This window comes from Delphinapterus leucas, chromosome 10 (assembly GCF_059928025.1).
Source record: "Delphinapterus leucas isolate spDelLeu-1000000601 "Yukka" chromosome 10, BTC_Dleu_Yukka2, whole genome shotgun sequence".
Lineage (NCBI taxonomy): Eukaryota > Metazoa > Chordata > Mammalia > Artiodactyla > Monodontidae > Delphinapterus > Delphinapterus leucas.
In genome coordinates, this window is record NC_143138.1 from 13,415,075 (window position 1) to 13,428,001 (window position 12,927).

At 40.5% G+C, this 12,927-nt stretch overlaps 1 protein-coding gene across 1 annotated transcript in view; it reads left to right on the plus strand.

Annotated features, from left to right (window-relative positions):
- The first annotated feature begins 5,076 nt into the window (after nt 1–5,076).
- The window catches only part of CAP2 (cyclase associated actin cytoskeleton regulatory protein 2), a 140,497-nt gene continuing 132,646 nt past the window's right edge, over nt 5,077–12,927 (plus strand). Inside the window, exon 1 of the mRNA XM_022586729.3 lies at nt 5,077–6,097. The gene's annotated coding sequence lies outside the window, so the exon portion shown is untranslated. The remainder of the gene's footprint in view (nt 6,098–12,927) is intronic.

A 12,927-nucleotide genomic window follows, 5' to 3' on the forward strand; every position in this document is an offset into this window, starting at 1 on the left:
TCACATAGAAAACATGAAAAGAAATGAAAGAACATACAAATACTAGTGTGTCATGTTAGGATGAAATGATTATTTTTGTTCTATATTTTCATTACTTTTTGTTTGTTTATTTGTTTTGCCCGCACCACGTGGCTTGTGGGATCTTAGATCCCTGAGCAGGGATTAAGCCTGGGCTCACAGCAGTGAAAGCACCGAGTTTTAACCACTGGACCGCCAGGGAATTCCCTATTTTCATTAGTTTTAAGATACTCCATTCAAATGAAAGATAAATAAGTTTGCCTTATTACTAATAAACCCTTGTCTAACCATTGGTCTCAGGCAACTCACCTTCTCGAGCCTTCTTTACACTCAGAAGAATTAAATACCGTGTTGGCCCCTTTCTCTATACTCTTTCTGGATTCATATTGATACCACTAGGTCTCTTAAATTCTCTTGGATAATCTTTCTCCCTTAGACTGTCTCCAAACTTTGAATCTGGCGGTTATTAATTCTGTTTTTATTAATATGGCTGATTATTATAATTATTGGTTAATTTTAACTAATTATAATTAATCCTATTACTTCTCATATTAATTTTGTTTTCAAAGTCATCTTATTTCTTCCCAATAATTAGAATTTTAAAAATATATATTAAACACCATGGGCAATGGTTTTATTTTCTATACTATTTCAGACACACTTGTCTCTTTCTCTGAGCTCTGACTTTAAATCTGGATTTGTTTCAGTAAGCAAACCAATGGAAACTACTTACCATTGATTGCATGTCATGTTCTCCTTGGTTAGGGCCACTGTGTACAGCTGGGCAGGTGTCCCCGGCACAAGGGCACCTGGCCAACAGGTGAATAGAGGCTCTTTGTCAACATATGCCAAGAGGAAGAGACTATGGAAACTGATGAATTCATAAAAGTGCTAACAAAAGATCAAGATAAAAAAAATTAATTACATGGGACTGAGTGAACTGATGAGGATGATAATAATTTTTGTGACTTTCTGTTTGAATAAAAAAGAAAGACTATGGGCAGCACTTTCTTTAGCATTACATAATGACATAAAGTAAATTTGGACTATGTATGGTCCTGCCTTGAGGCATTTAAATATAGACAGGGGAGACTTGGAAAACAGAAAACGGGGGAAAAAATTTAAGAGTAATTTCTTTATATTGATATTTTAATGAATAAACAGTAAATTTATTCAAATTCCAAGGGATTCAATGACAGAAGAGATGAATGTGGACTGGAGTATTTAGGTATAGCTCCAACAAATCAGTGGAATATAAAAAGAATCCTTAGGTTTAAGACCAGCAGTCTTATCTATTTCTAATGACATAAAATTTTCATGCAGGGACAGTCTTATCCACAAAGTGGATTACTAGAGACATGCCCGGTGGCCTGAGTGGTGTCCACTAGCCCTTGTCATCTTCTCAAATGCCTCTGAACCTTACCCCATCCCCCTCCTCGGTGCCTGGGATTAGTGAATTATTCCTTTGAGTTAAAGTATGACCATCACAAGATGCCCTTTAAAAAGAGAAGATATTCCCAAAAGATTGAACATACCAAACATGATCTGCCTGGATAATTCTGTTCAGCAAGGCTGTTCACACCTCTGTTCTGAAGAACCAAAGCCTCTGTTCACCTGAGCCTGAGATTCTGTCTTTGCAGAGGGACTTGGAAAGAAAAAGCAGGAAGGAACCAGTTCTCTGTTTTGCACTTCCATAAAATCATTGATATCTCGGTCAATATTTCGACATAGATGACTCCAAAAAAATAAGATAAAAGCTGTGGATCATCTCCTCAAATAAATGCACAAAACCTAAAACGTAACACACGATTCATGGAACTCACAGACTCCTGAAGCCTGTCTAGGGATCTCAGGTTAAGAATTCACTGAACAAATAAAAAGTGTCGATTTTAGTGTCTGCAGTGCTAGGGAACCTGGCATTGCTCACCTTTGCTTTCTTCCCTTTACAGTTCATCCACTCACCTTCCGTGCTCATCTTTCCCAACCCCCCACCCCCACCCCCATTTGTGGGTGGACTGAATTATCAAAATAATGACTGAGAATCCTCACCTTGGGAAAAAGAGGGCTGTGTGCTGCTACCTCCAATTTGTTTCCATGTGCCAGAACTATGTAACCAAGAACAAAGTGTAGCCAAAGGAGGCTGGGCCCATGTGCGGTGGTGGAGGAGAAGTGGGCAATGGAGGTGGTGTTGCAAAGGTTATATGATGTGGCCAGCTCTGCCATACTTTGTAGCTGTCCCATCCAGTGAAAGCTCAGTATAATTCCTCCATATCAGGGACAATCAGACCACAAAGTGTAGCCATCAAAGAATCCTGTCTCTTATAGATGCTGGGTCAGGACATACGGAAGTAAATCAGATAGAAATCTTTACTAAGGACCTTCACATGACAAAAGTTTGGAATATTTTAAATTTGTTTTTAGAGTCTTTGACTTCTCGAGCACAAGCTTCCAATGAAGAGGAAGAGGGTCAGGATGCAAGCGCTGAGCTACCCCAGTTCCCTCTTTAAGAAGAAAGAATATAAAGGCCTCATTCACGTGGTAAGTGCTCAGTAAGTTTTATCTATGATTATTATGCTCTGTTTGCTGAGAGTGTGGTATTCTCAGCACCCACAACGTGTGTATCAACTGCTGGTAAAATTACCATTGATAACTTCCCACTTGGGAATTATTGAAATGAAATGCCAGCTCTCATGGGACATTGGTAACGTGTTCTTCAAAACTTTAACTCCTGAGAAGGCATGTTTGTGGAGGCATGTCATCATTCTCCTTTCCTCCTCATTGGCTGGGAAAAGCTCCAACAAATGGACACTGTGTTCATTGGCTGTTGCTGGTATGGTCTCTTACTGGAAAAGGTGAAAGGGGATTCAGGTAAAACAGCAAGGGGACTATAATCTGGTCTCACTGTCTCAGCAGTCGTGAGGGTAGAATAGGCTTCACAGAGACCTGGGGCCCTAGCATAACTTCATTTAGGGCACAACTGAGAATCCAGGGACCCATTCTCTCTCCTTGCACCTCTTTGAGAAGCATGAACACTGCTTAGGAAGAGGGTATATTTGGGTTCATTTGTTTCCATCCAATACATCCCTTTGGGGGAGAATTTTTCAGCAAGCCAGCTCAGAGATGGTTAGCCTCCTGCATGTCAGACTGCTCCACAGGTGCACTTGAACCTCAGGAGCAGATTCTGGGAGAGGATCATGGAAGTCTGGATCTTACTTGATTCTTGTAGAAGCTTTATAGACTGTGAATTTCAAGGTCCTGAGTCACCTACTCTGTGTTGAGATCCTAGCAAAGCCCCTTCATATAAAATGGTCAATTTAAAAGTTTTACACTATATAAAGAAAGGCAGAACAGCACAACCATTCCAAAGATGGCCCCCCCTCCCCCATGTGTCTACCGTGTTACCAGCTTTCTGGTACAGCCTGGCTGGTGGCAACTGAAATGTTATCCAGAGGGACAAAATCAATGGGGAGGAGGAGTCTCAGATGCAGTGTAGAGGACCAAGGTGGAATAAGACGAGAATACTCTTAGCTTTGGCAACGAAGGGGACATAGTTCAAATTAAGTGTAAGGAAAAGTTATAGAAGTTAACATGGCACCAGCCTCCTTGTACAGCAGATAATGAGATCATCTGTTAAGGAGAAGGGCAAGGGTTTGGGTGGGAATCTCAAGGTCTGAAAAGATTTAGAAGAGCCCAGCATCTGTCCTCTTCTTTCCAACTCCACCACCTTCAGAACTAATCCTGTAAAAGAAAAATGTATCAATAAATATGTACTCAATGACTTTTCTCTGTGTCAGCCTCCAGAAAATAGCCTTGAACCTTTAAACAGACATTATCTTTGCTTTCTTGGAACTTTCAGGTCTAGTTGGAAAATATGGACAATAAATGTGAGAGAGTTGTGAGAAAGAAGAGTTCACTGGCGGGGGTAGCCCCATTGGGCATCCGTCACATAGCAGACAGGTGCTGTGTGAGATGGAATTAGTTAAGGGAAGAATTCAGGCACCGGCTTAAGACTCAAGAGGCTTAAGACCCTCCAAACTAGTGAATTATTTCTTAGAGAATTTCCCTGTCTCCTATCTTTTTCCAATCCTAGACAACATCACCAAATTAACTGTTGTTATCATGATTCTGCTTCAAAACTGTCATAATCCCCCGGTGCCTGCCCCTTAGGGTTCAAACAACTTAGGCTAAGATTGAAGGCCTCCATCTGCTGGGACCTATCCTTTCCTCCCAGATCTGGGTCGCACAGCTCTCCATTCCAGCAAAGCTCACCCACTGTCCTTCATACATGTCCCATCCTTTATCACCTCTCCATCTTTATCCCTGCTGTCCTTTCATCTTGAGTGCCCTTCCCCCACTGCCCATTCTTATTGTCATTTCTGCTTGAAGACTCAACTCTTACTTCCACCAGGATGCATTCTCTGGTCCCCAGCACTAGAAGCAACCTGCCTCTTCTGCACATCCACAAACTTTGTTCATATTTCTCTTAGGACATGTTTTATATAGTCTTTCTTACACTGTAGTTATTTTTATACTCTCTTCATCATCTTACTATCTTATAAACCTAAGGGGAGGATTTGTGCCTCATTCACCTTTATACTCCATAATACTTTATACTCCAGTGCAAAATACACTTAACTGAAAGAAGTGCTCTATTAATGATTGCTGAAGTTAATGCTAGAGAAAAATAAGTCATGTTAGACTGGATGCTTGGAAGTTTCCTTTGAACCTGTAAAAATTGGTTCTTAAGGATATATTATTTTTGGCATCCCTGGAACATAAATGTATATATATAATTTCATTCATTCATTCTTCAGTATAAACGTATTAATTACCTACCAAATGCAAGGCATGTGCATGATAGGGACAGCACTGGCCCTGGATATTTGCAGTGTATGCATTCATTTAGCAATGTTATCAATGACATAAGCAATGTCATTTTGTTTCCCTTTTTTCCAGACAAAGGGGAGCAAAGAGGCACTCCTTATCACCACTGTTGGACAAGAGCAATGTGTGATAGGAAAAACCTTCATTTAAGTTGTGACCTGTGGTGTTAGAATAAGCCTTGTAATGCACAGAACCAAATTACGTGCAATTTAAACACTGACAGAGAATATTGGCTTTTTAGATACTCATCCTAGTGTTTGTTTGGAAATATTGCTTTAAGAAGTATGGATTACACCCACCCCTTCTCTCTTCTCTGTAATTATTTTCCTAGCATTCATTCAATGAAGAGCTTTAAGTCTACTTTTTCAGATGGAAATAAACTAATGAAAATTGAAAATCAATGTTTTCCTTCTAACAGTGTTAACAAAAAAGTAAAAATCTCCAATTTTGTAATTACAGTCAACTTATAAATAGGAATGGACACAAATACGCATAATAAAAATAATTGGTTTAGGGTACATTTATTTTTAAACAATCAGGCAATTTTTTAAAATGATGTATGTAAAGTGCATTTTAAAATATATTTTTAAAATGTCGTTACAAAATATGAGTGCATCTCAGCTTGATGTCTAGCTAAAGCGTCGCTTGTCCACCTCCCTCTCCAGCCAGGACCTTTATCCCTATCCTGGGGTTGGGGAACACACAGGCCCGTCTCTTGCTTCTTAAGGACCCATCATTTCTCCGCACAAGTGTTTGAGGATCCAATCTGTGGCTCTTTCAGCCAGGAGCCTCCCGGATCTTTCCAGACTTCTTTGCAATGCCGCCTGATGCAGCGAATTCATTTCTTTCAGAGCCTGCCGCCCTCTGCCTTCCTCATCTCCCTCTCTTTTCTCTCACGGCCCATCTGCCCCTCCTTTCCTCCATTCCCCTCTCCTCTCCGCTCCCCTTTATTTCCACTCCCCACCCGCGGAGCTTGGCTCTCCTCCCTTCCTCCCTCTCCCTCTCTCTCCCCCTCGGCTTGCCTGTATTTGGAGCTCCCGGAAGCCGCCGGCCACTCTCCCCAGGAGCGGCGTGACTGACACCGACTCCTACTCAGGGGGGAGGAGGAGGGGAGGAGGGCAGGCGGGAGGAGGGCGCGAGGGGCCGAGCAACGGATCGGCATCGCCCAGGACCAGACCGCAGGACCCCCAAGCAGGTAATCCAGAGCAGCCGGGCCGGGAGGGGCCGGCGGGCAGGTGCGGGGGGCGCTCCGCGGCCGCGCTCGGAAGTTGCGCTCAATGGGTGGGGTGCAGAGGGGCCGGGGCGGGCGGCGCGCGAGGAATAAAGACCGGGCTGGTGCCTGAGGGGCCACGTTGCCGGGGACGCGGGCGAACGCGGGGCCTGGGTGCCGGGGACCCGGGCGCGGGCGTGCGGGCGCGTGCGGGCGCCCCATCTGGGTCAGCGCAGCGGCGCTCCCTGCCCCCGCCGCCTGCCCCGGCGCGCGCTGGCCTGACCGGAAGGCGGTGCGGGCGCGGAGCGGGCTTGGGGCTGGACGGATGGCCAAGGCCTTGCGGCCACGCTCCAGGCTGGTCTAACTTCGGGGCTTCTCGTCAGTTTGGCTCTGAGCCTCAGAGGGGTGCAGGGTCGTTGGGGGGAGGACTGTCATTGGACTGAATTTGACCCTAGCCAGGAAGTGCTGGAAAGGAACGGACCTGGCTTCTCTGCAGAAACTGATTTGAGGCCATGAGTCACTTTAAAAAAATGCGAAGGCCACTGAGGCATTGAGGGACAGCTCCAAAGAGGTCACCTCACAGCTGGGTCTCTGTCTCCTTTGGGTAGAGGGTTGTTTGTGGAAGTAGCCTCGTTGTCATCACTTTGGGGACTAATAATCACATATGCAAACGGCCTTGCTTTCATTGCCATCAGAGTGGTATCCTGCAACACAGATAGGTTTGCAAGTTTCAGCGATATTTGAATTGGTGCGTTCTCTAAAATGAGTGAATATGGGTGACTACATTTAGTATATTGAACTAGGATTAGGTCCAAACGGCCAAAGCGGAGATGAACACAGCAAAAAAAATCAAGAAGCTTTGATTATATGGTCATGGGAACGCAGAAGTTACGGGACTTAAACCACCAAAGTTTACCAGAATTGTTTGCAGAGTACTATTTCTTTACTGCTTATATAAGACTTTTTTATTTAAGGAACATAGCTTAGAATTCTTGGTAAAATTTCTAAGATCCCTTAATGTAAGATTCAACTGTGGAGTGATCTTTGGGGAAATTGTTCTTACAGTTACTAGAGTCTAATTAGACTGTAAGCCTCTTGAGGGCAAGCATGGGGTTTTGGGTAGTTTTTTACTGCACCAAGAAGTATTTGACTCAAAGCATGCAATGAGCAGGCAATAAAAGTTTGTTAAAATGATTAACCCAATAGTTTGAGTGTGGCTGGATCATGAGTTTTTGAAGATACCACATTATTTTACAAGGAAAGACTATGATCCCCAAATGTAAAAATCCTTAATAAAATTAGAATCGAAGTACTGTATAAATATTTATTAAAGTTAAAGAGAAAAAATTGAGAAACCAGGAGGATGACTGTGAAGGTGGTCTTGGCTAGTAGGAAATAGGTTTTTTGTTATTCATTGTAAAAGTGAGAAGTAATTTAACTTGTTGATATAGTAAGGTTTGGCAAACTTTTTGAGTAAAAGGCTGGATAGTAAACTTGTAGGTTTTCTTGGCTATGTGGTCTCTTTAGTAACTTCTCGTCTGTGCTGTTGTAGCTTAAAAGCAGCCATAGACAATACTTAAAGGAATGGTGTGGCTGTATTTCACTTTATTCATGGACACTGAAATTTGAAGTTCGTATAATTTTCGCTAGTAATGAAGTAGTCTTTTTTTTTCAGGCATTAAAAAATGTAAAATTCATTTTTAGCTTGGGAGAGGAGGGGGAGACACAAAAACAGGAGGGGAGAGGGGGCAGGTTTGTCCTGTTGTTAGTAGTTTGCTACTCCCCCCTACCATGTGGTAGAGTTTGGAGAGGAACCTTTTGGGAGAATTAATGGGCCAGATTCTCCGGGTGCCTAAGTCATACCCAGGCATTAAGTTAATGCCTTCAAGAGTAGCATTAACTTATTTTGAGCATTACAGCATTTTGTTTTGTGTTAAATATTTCCTAACAGACATCTTTATGCATGAGGTTTGTTTTATTTATTTATTTATTAACATCTTTATTGGAGTATACTTGCTTTACAATGGTGTGTTAGTTTCTGCTTTATAACAAAGTGAATCAGTTATACATATACACATGTTCCCATTTCTCTTCCCTCCTGCATCTCCCTCCCTCCCACCCTCCCTATCCCACCCCTCTAGGCGGTCAGAAACCACCTAGCTGATCTCCCTGTGCTATGCGGTTGCTTCCTAGTAGCTATCCACTTTACGCTTGGTAGTGTATATATGTCCATGCCACTCTCTCACCTCGTCACAGCCTCCCCCTCCCCCTCCCCATATCCTCAAGTCCATGCTCTAGTAGGTCTGTGTCTTTATTCCCGTCTTACCCCTAGGTTCTTCATGATCTTTTTTTTCTTAGATTCCATATATACGTGTTAGCGTATGATATTTGTTTTTCTCTTTCTGACTTGCTTCACTCTGTATGACAGACTCTGGGTCCATCCACCTCACTACAAATAACTCAATTTCATTTCTTTTTATGGCTGAGTAATATTCCATTGTATATATGTGCCACATCTTCTTTATCCATTCATCTGTTGATGGACACTTAGGTTGCTTCCACGTCCTGGCTATTGTAAATAGAGCTGCAATGAACATTTTGGTACATGACTCTTTTTGAATTATGGTTTTCTCAGGGTATGTGCCCAGTAGTGGGATTGCTGGGTTGTATGGTAGTTCTATTTGTAGATTTTTAAGGAACCTCCATACTGTTCTCCATAGTGGCTGTATCAATTTACACTCCCACCAACAGTGCAAGAGGGTTCCCTTTTCTCCACAACCTCTCCGACATTTATTGTTTCTAGATTTTTTGATGATGGCCATTCTGACCGGTGTGAGATGGTATCTCATTGTAGTTTTGATTTGCATTTCTCTAATGATTAATGATATTGAGCATTCTTTCATGTGTTTGTTGGCAATCTGTATATCTTCTTTGGAGAAATGTCTATTTAGGTCTTCTGCCCATTTTTGGATTGGGTTGTTTGTTTTTTTGTTATTGAGCTGCATGAGCTGCTTGTAAATTTTGGAAATTAATCCTTTGTCAGTTGCTTCATTTGCAAATATTTTCTCCCATTCTGAGGGTTGTCTTTTGGTCTTGTTTATGATTTCCTTGGCTGTGCAAAAGCTTTTAAGTTTCATTAGGTCCCATTTGTTTATTTTTGTTTTTATTTCCATTTCTCTAGGAGGTGGGTCAGAAAGGATCTTGCTGTGATTTATGTCATAGAGTGTTCTGCCTGTGTTTTTCTCTAAAAGTTTGATAGTGTCTGGCCTTACATTTAGGCCTTTAATCCATTTTGAGTTTATTTTTGTGTATGGTGTTAGGGTGTGTTCTAATTTCATACTTTTACATGTAGCTGTCCAGTTTTCCCAGCACCACTTATTGAAGAGACTGTCTTTTCCCCACTGTATGTTCTTGCCTCCTTTGTCATAAATTAGGTGACCATAGGTGCGTGGGTTTATCTCTGGGCTTTCTATCCTGTTCCATTGATCTATATTTCTGTTTTTGTGCCAGTACCATATTGTCTTGATTACTGTAGCTTTGTAGTATAGTCTAAAGTCAGGGAGCCTGATTCCTCCAGCTCCATTTTTTGTTCTCAAGATTGCCTTGGCTATTCAGGGTCTTTTGTGTTTCCATACAAATTGTGAAATGTTTTGTTCTCATTCTGTGAAAAATGCCAGTGGTAGTTTGATAGGGATTGCATTGAATCTGTAGATTGCTTTGGGTAGTAGAGTCATTTTCACAACGTTGATTCTTCCAATCCAAGAACATGGTATATCTCTCCATCTATTTGTATCATCTTTAATTTCTTTCATCAGTGTCTCATAATTTTCTGCATACGGGTCTTTTGTCTCCTTAGGTAGGTTTATTCCTAAATAATTTATTCTTTTTGTTGCAATGGTAAATGGGAGTGTTTTCTTAATTTCACTTTCAGATTTTTCATCATTAGTGTATAAGAATGCCAGAGATTTCTGTGCATTAATTTTGTATCCTGCTACTTTACCAAATTCATTGATTAGCTCTAGTAGTTTTCTGGTAGCATCTTTAGGATTCTCTATGTATAGTATCATGTCATCTGCAAACAGTGACAGCTTTACTTTTTTTCCGATTTGGTTTCCTTTTATTTCTTTTTCTTCTCTGATTGCGGTGGCTAGAACTTCCAAAACTGTTGAATAAGAATGGTAAGAGTGGGCAACCTTGTCTTGTTCCTGATCTTAGTGGAAATGGTTTCAGTTTTTAACCATTGAGGACGATGTTGGCTTTGGGTTTGTCATATATGGCCTTTATTATGTTGAAGAAAGTTCCCTCTATGCCTACTTTCTGGAGGGTTTTTATCATAAATGGGTGTTGAATTTTGTCGAAAGCTTTCTTTGCATCTATTGAGATGATCATATGGTTTTTCTCCTTCAGTTTCTTAATATGGTGTATTGTGTTGATTGATTTGCATATATTGAAGAATCTTTGCATTCCTGGAATAAACCCCACTTGATCATGGTGTATGATCCTTTTAATGTGCTGTTGGATTCTGTTTGCTAGTATTTTGTTGAGGATTTTTGCATCTATGTTCATCGGTGATATTGGCCTGTAGTTTTCTTTCTTTGTGACATCTTTGTCTGGTTTTGGTATCAGGGTGATGCTAACCTTGTAGAATGAGTTTGGGAGTGTTTCTCCCTCTGCTATATTTTGGAAGAGTTTGAGAAGGATAGGTGTTAGCTCGTCTCTAAATGTTTGATAGAATTCGCCTGTGAAGCCATCTGGTCCTGAGCTTTTGTTTGTTGGAAGATTTTTAATCACAGTTTCAATTTCAGTGCTTGTGATTGGTCTGCTCATATTTGCTATTTCTTCCTGGTTCAGTCTCGGCAGGTTGTGTATTTCTAAGAGTTTTTCCATTTCTTCCAGGTTGTCCATTTTATTGGCATAGAGTTGCTTGTAGTAATCTCTCATGATCTTTTTTATTTCTGCAGTGTCAGTTGTTACTTCTCCTTTTTCATTTCTAATACTGTTGATTTGAGTCTTCTCCCTTTTTTTCTTGATGAGTCTGGCTAATGGTTTATCAATTTTGTTTGTCTTCTCAAAGAACCAGCTTTTAGTTTTATTGATTTTTGCTATCATTTCCTTCATTTCTTTTTCATTTATTTCTGATCTGATCTCTATGATTTCTTTCCTTCTGCTAACTTTGGGGTGTTTTTGTTCTTCCTTCTCTAATTGCTTTAGGTGCAAGGTTAGGTTGTTTATTTGAGATGTTTCCTGTTGCTTAAGGTAGGATTGTATTGCTATAAACTTCCCTCTTAGAACTGCTTTTGCTGTATCCCATAGGTTTTGGGTCATCGTGTCTCCATTGTCATTTGTTTCTGGGTATTTTTTAATTTCCTCTTTGATTTCTTCAGTGATCACTTTGTTATTAAGTAGTGTATTGTTTAGCCTCCGTGTGTTTGTATTTTTTACAGATCTTTTCCTGTAATTGATATCTAGTCTCATAGCATTGTGGTCGGAAAAGATACTTGATACGATTTCAATTTTCTTAAATTTACCAAGGCTAGATTTGTGACCCATGATATGATCTATCCTGGAGAATGTTCTGTGAGCACTTGTGAAAAATGTGTATTCTGTTGTTTTTGGATGGAATGTCCTATAAATATCAATTAAGTCCATCTTGTTTAATATATCATTTAAAGCTTATGTTTCCTTTTTTATTTTCATTTTGGATGATCTGTCCATCAGTGAAAGTGGGGTGTTAAAGTCCCCTACTATGATTGTGTTACTGTCGATTTCCCCTTTTATGGCTGTTAGTATTTGCCTTATGTATTGAGGTGCTCCTATGTTGGGTGCATAAATATTTACAATTGTTATATCTTCTTCTTGGATTGATCCCTTGATCATTATGTAGTGTCCTTCTTTTTCTCTTGTAATAGTCTTTATTTTAAAGTCTATTTTGTCTGATACGAGAATTGCTACTCCAGCTTTCTTCTGATTTCCATTTGCATGGAATTTCTTTTTCCTTCCCCTCACTTTCAGTCTGTATGTGTCCCTAGGTCTGAAGCGAGTGTCTTGTAGACAGCATATATATGGGTCTTGTTTTTGTATCCATTCAGCCAGTCTGTGTCTTTTGGTGGGAGCGTTTAATCTGTTTACATTTAAGGTAATTATATGTATGTTCCTATTCTCATTTTCTTAATTGTTTTGGTTTCATTATTGTAGGTCTTTTCCTTCTCTTGTGTTTCTTGCCTAGAGAAGTTCCTTTAGCATTTGTTGTAAAGCTGGTTTGGTGGTGCTGAACTCTCTCAGCTTTTGCTTGTCTGTAAAGGTTTTAATTTCTCCATCAAATCTGAATGAGATCCTTGCTGGGTAGAGTAATCTTGGTTGTAGGTTTTTCTTCTTCATCACTTTAAATATGTCCTGCCACTCCCTTCAGGCTTGCAGAATTTCTGCTGAAAGATCAGGTGTTAACCTTATGGGGATTCCTTTGTGTGTTATTTGTTGTTTTTCCCTTGCTGCTTTTAATATGTTTTCTTTGTATTTAATTTTTGATAGTTTGATTAATATGTGTCTTGGCGTGTTTCTCCTTGGATTTATCCTGTATGGGACTCTCTGTGCTTCTTGGACTTGATCAATTATATTTCCTTTCCCATATTAGGGAAGTTTTCAACTATAATCTCTTGAAATGTTTTCTCAGTCCCTTTCTTTTTCTCTTCTTCTTCTGGGACCCCTATAATTTGAATGTTGGTGCATTTGATGTTGCCCCAGAGGTCTCTGAGAGTGTCCTCAGTTCTTTTCATTCTTTTTTCTTTATTCTGGTCTGCAGTAGTTATTTCCACTAT